This window comes from Miniopterus schreibersii (assembly GCF_964146895.1).
Source record: "Miniopterus schreibersii genome assembly, chromosome: 4".
NCBI lineage: Eukaryota > Metazoa > Chordata > Mammalia > Chiroptera > Miniopteridae > Miniopterus > Miniopterus schreibersii.
In genome coordinates this window covers 47,185,098-47,191,097 of record NC_138105.1, presented here as the reverse complement: position 1 = coordinate 47,191,097, position 6,000 = coordinate 47,185,098, and positions in this window count along the sequence as shown.

The window sequence follows — 6,000 nt, the reverse complement described above, 5'->3', positions numbered from 1 at the left end:
GTTTGATAGCATTCTCTTCTCTTGGCCAAATGCTCGCTTGGATTGTCAAATGTCATGGCAAATCAAACTATGTGCATGAAGCTTAAAGGTGAAGTATGATCTATAAATAAATAGAAAGATCCTTAATCATGGGTTAGGAGTGGGGGCATTCAAAAACGCATGGCCCATGTACCCCAGAGTTTTAGGATGTACTGGAAGTCACAGGTTCAAAAAAGGCCAACTGGAGATGTCAGACCTGCTACGTGCATTCCAAATCAGCCTCACCAGTCCAACCCTGGCCATCTAAAAAGGATTAAAGATTAGTTATCATTTCAATCCTATGAAAGAAGATCTATATTTCTCTGTTAGACACAGAAGTCTCTGGAGGATGGTGCTTGCCAACACTCTGAAAAAATAATCTCTCAAAATTCTTGCAACCCACTGTGTTATGATTTCATCTCATGAAATACAACACCTTTACATTAAACCTCATAAAAGTAAATCCCATTGGGTCTCTTCCAAACTCAGAGAATAAGCAGCTCTGTTGGTGATGCTTAGGAAAGTAAAACAGCCTCTTCTCATCGGGCTCGTTCCCACTACTGGGTCCATTTTGCAGAGAATAAATTTGCTTTACTTCTACCAAATATTTACATGTGGTTAATCTCACACATAATAGATCTTGCAAATGCTCTGTGAATGAAACAACACCTTCCAATATCACAGCATTAATTCCCTTAAAAACGATCATTTAAATTGAAATGTGCACAAATTCACTCTGGTCTTTCAGTCTGTGAACACTGTCTCTGGTTTTCGTGGATTCGCCTGTGGGTGGTCATAAGTATGAATATAAAGGTCAGAGAGGACAGAATAAAAGGCTCTCTCGTTAAAGAGAAATTCTTTTGTGTTTCCATTAGATTCTTGACTCAAGAACAAGAAACAACTACCTTGCTAAATAGAGGGGCAATAGCTCCATGTAATGTACACACACATTCACACAAAGCTAATCTTCATGTGCTCTCATCAGAGGCTATATTTTCCCAATACTGTAATTTTCAGCAACAAGACCATCCCTTGATGAAAATCTCACCAAGAAATCAATCTATGATCAGTAACTCAAAGATTGATACCTCATGCATTCACATTATTATTACTAAAATCACTTTCCTTCACTCACATTGATCTTCAGCCTTTCCATTTGTCTCAAAGGTGGGTGAAACATTATGAAGTTCTCTCAATCAGCCCCATCAAGAATGTTCCACTGGAGTCCCACGTCTCCTCACGTGCCTTTTGATACTATCCTTCTTCTATCAGATGTAAAATTATAGGGTATAGACTATCCTTTGGTATCTTCATAGATAATTTTCCATATATCCCAGCAAGTATTACCTGAAATAGAGGCTACTTTTTCCCCAGAAAACTTGTCACTGGTTGGACACTCATGATAGAATGGAGTTTCCTTTTTATTAAGAACAGGCTCACAATGAATGCCTCCCCCGCCTGGCCCGGTGATGCAAACAACATTACACAGTAGTAATGACTGCCTACTCCATGGAAAATCTATTCTCAATTCTAATGCATCTTTTAAAGGATGTTAGTACAAATTTGATATATCCTTTTTCACCTTTTCTATGTACCTATTTTCAGGATTCAACTCATCAGCATTCTTGAGTAAAAAGTCTGGGGCGATTTGTCAGTGACATTTAGCTGTGGCCTGGGAATCTCAATGTTCTGCAAAAGAGTTTCAGCCGGTCTCCTATAGCATCCACATTCATAATACACTCATGTCTCTCCTTAATTTCAGAAATACATTAATAATTTACCCGCAATAGGCTCTTGGACATATAAATTCATTCTTCCCATCACTTTCAGACTAGTAGGGGTAAAGGTCCTTGTCCCTTGTTTCTAGTGGTAAGGGAAGATGGGATTAAAGGGTCTATATGAGTCCTTGTCCCATCAAATGGCTCTAAAATCACAAAGCTTAAGAATCACTGGCCTAGGCTTCCTTTATCTCCTTTGGGTTGTCAATCATTTATATTGCGAATTAATACAGAGAAAGTATTTTATTCTTCAAACACCAAAATTCTTCTCCCGTTTGGTATACACATCCAGTGAACCTATAAACTCCCTGCATTGACTCACTCTGGCTGCCCTTGAAATTCAAATTAAAGACAATGCTTGTGTTACTAGAGGGCTGACAATGGGGCTATGAGCAGTTATTATAAATTCCAGTGACCTTTTCTCATATAGATGTAAAAATGCTTATTCTCTGAACAAATAGAATATAGAATAATCACATAATTACTTATTCATTTAGTACGCCATTAAAAATTTACTCATTTCCCCCAAATCTGGTATATAGACAAGAAATAACCCAGGGCCCAAATACTGTAATACAATGATCATGGACCATGAAACCTTAGAATATTACATTTCTCGGAGCTTCCTTAATTTTTTCATCTATAAGATAGAAACAGTACCTTTGTCTAGTATTTTTGTGATTATTAAGTGATAGTAATACCTATGAAAACATTTTTTAAACCAACATTTGTTGCTGTTATTATTAAGAAGCCCAGATTGAACCTCCCAAGGCCACTCTTTCCCAAAATTGTTCATTCTACAAATATGTTCTGAGCACCTATTCGTTCCAAGCACTATAGGATTCAGTGATGACTACAACCAGTTGTAGCTTCTACCCTCATGGAGTTTATTGTGGTCTGCCCAGTGAAGGAGAAAGACATTAATTTAATAATCATGCTTAAAAATATGAAAAATTGTAACTGTAATAAGTACTTTGAAGGAGCTGTGCATAGTGTTATGAGAATTTATCATGGAGGATTTTGACCAGTGGGGGCACTTATGGTTCATTTATTTAACAACATTAATTGAGACTTAATTGCCACACACTGTGAAGGTGCTGGGGATTCAAAGACTAAAGCATGACGCCAAGCCTCAATCAGCTCACCATGCAGCCCCACGTATAAATAAGGAAGCACAGTGCCTTCAGAGGAGGATAGTGAGGCACGAAGGCAGAGGTAACTGTACAGGAAAAGGAGAGAGAAGGGTATGAGAGAAGACTCTGTAAGGGAGGGGAGCCGAGTTGTAAAGGACAGCCAGAAGCTTGTCAGGTGTTCACCCTGAGAATGGACAATTCAGGAAGAAGCGTAAGTGTGCAAAAGACACAGTAGTGGAATGCACATTAAGTTGGAGCAGTTCTCAAGGGGGGTCATTTTCCCAGCCCACCACTAGGGGACATTCAGCAATGTCTGAAGACATTTTTTATTGTCACAGCCTGGGAGAAAGGGGGAGGTACTACTGGCATCTAGTGAGTAGAGGCTACAGATGCTGCTGAACATCCTACAAAACACAGACAGTCCCCCACAACAAAGAATTATCTGGTCCAAAATGTCAATAATGCTGAGGTTGAGAAACCCTGCATTAGAGGAAATATAGTAGAAAAGCCTCCCCAGTCATGTATGTTTGTCAGAAAAACAGAAACACTTGTACTTCCATATGAGAAATAGTCCCTAGAATCAGATGCCCTTCATCTCCGAGGTGCTGCCCACAGCTCCCTATAGGAGACCCCCAAGAAGTAAAGTGATTCTTGGGTCTGGGGTTCAAGGGAAAGGTCTAAATGGAAATACAGGCTCAGGGCACATCAGTGAGGTGATCACTGAAGTCCTAGAAAAGACCATCCATGAAGAATGTGTGAAATACATACTGAAAACATAAAAATGCCCAACACAGAACCCTGGGAAATGCCACCATTTCAGAGTCTGGCAAAAGAAGAGGCATCAGCAAAGAGAAATGTGAAGAGATAATCAAAGAATAGGAGGAAACCAGAGGAGAAGGGCGCCATAAAAGTCAAGGAACATAGACTTTCAAAACTAAGTGATAATTACCCAAATGAGATGCAAACATATGTCTGTGCAAAAACCTGCACACAAATGTTTGCAGCAGCTTTATTCATAATTGCCAAAACTTGGAAGCAACCACAGTGTCCCTCAATAGGAGAATGCATAAACAAACTGTGGTATAGCCATACAACAGACTGTTGCTCACTGATAAAAATAAATGAGCTAGCAAGCTACAAAAAGTCACAGGGGAATCTTAAATGCATATTGCTAAGTTAAAGAAGCTAATCTGAAAAGGCTACATACTGTACAATTTCAAGTATATGCAAAACTATGGAAGTAGCAAAAAAGATTGGTGGTTGCCAGGGCCTCAGGGGGAGGAAAGAAGGAATCAGGTGCACAGGAGATTTTTAAGGCAGTGAAGCTATTCTATACAATGCTGTGATAGTAGATACCCGACATTATGCATTTATCAAAATCCATATGACTATACAACACAAAGAGTAAACCCTAATGTAAATTATGGACTTCGGTTAACAATTTTTGTATAAATATTGGCTCATCAATTGTAACAAATGTACTAAATGTACTAAAGCAAGATGTAAAACTGCAAGAGGAAAAAGAAGAGCTATATGGGAACTCCTGTACTTTTGCTCATTTTTTCTGTAAGCCCAAAACTTCTCTAAAAATAAAGTCTATTAATTAGTTTTTTTAAAGATTAGGGTTTAGTAAGATGTTCAATTAATATCTGTGCTAATGAATAAAGGTTAATGTAGAAAAGGGAGCTAAATTTTACCTTAAAGATTATAATATATAATTGAACAACAACCACCCCCTCAAAAAAATTGAGTGATAAATTATTAAATGTGACAGAGGCATCAAATAGGAAGGATCAAAACTGCGTCTACTCAACTTGATAACTGGGATATCAAGGTGACCTGTGACAGAACAGTTAAGTGAAATGGTCAAGGCAAAGATTGCAGTGGGCTCAACATGAATCAGTGGTGAAGAAGTGAGACAGTTAAGTGTGGAAGCTAAAGCTACAATGCAATCACACTGCAGTACATAAGGTACCAAATCAACATGTTGTGCACCTTAAATTACACAGTGTTATATGTCAAGTAGCTTTCAATTTTTTTAAATGCAAAAAAAAAAAAGTAGACAACTCCTCTAAGACACTAGGCTGTGAAAGAATAAAAGCATAGTGGGCAATGCAGAATAGAGATTTTTTTTTTTTCTTAATATAGGAGGGACTTGACTATTTTTATAAACTGCAGGGAATGCTGGGCAGGGAAGGAGAGGTAGAAAGTACAACAAAGAAGAGATTACTACAGAACAAGGTCAATAAAGAAGCCACAGCAGGGAACTGACTCAAGTCTTAGAGGGGGGAAAGATGGACATTTTTTTCTTTAATATTTTAATGAAGAGATTTTGAAAGACAAGGGTAGTAAACAATTATTAAACAGAGGACAGAGTAGCAAGACCAGTTTTGTCTCCTGGTCCTTAGTCTCCAGTTCCTATAGATCAACATGAGGAGCACTCAATAAGCTGACTTAAGCTAGCTTTATAATATAGATTTGTGGACTTGAGCCAGGGATCAGGAATCCTAGGACCTGCTCCCATTCCCCTACCTGACACCCACTGCATCTCCACACCACCATCAGCATCATGTCCAAGTGATTTGGCTGAGTTGCATGGTCCTCTTGGGGCCAGTGGTACATCACCTATAAAAGAGTAGAAGCACTGTCTTCCCAGCCCAGAGCCAGTGCTAGATCACTGACCTTGAGATTCTTTCCTCTGCGCAGTCAGTGATACTATAGATGGACCACCTCTTTTGGTAAGAAGTGAGCCTTCTAGTCAGGGAGATTTCCCCTCTCACATCACGGAGGGAAAAAACAAGTCAACCAAGCAGCATTCTCCATGCACAGTTCCATCTATCCTCCCCAAAGTCAGAGAGATCTCAAAAGATAACCTTGTGCTCTGAGGTCACTATGAACTTCAGCATGAGCCAATTCTAATGTTAACCAACACTGGGATTCATTGAATTTTTTAAAGCCTTTCTGTTTATATCAAGGAAAGCTACACTGAGATCATCACAGATGGACCAAGCAATCCCTGAAACAAACGAACAGTTTAAATGATAAACTAAATAAAAATCTTTATCATAAAC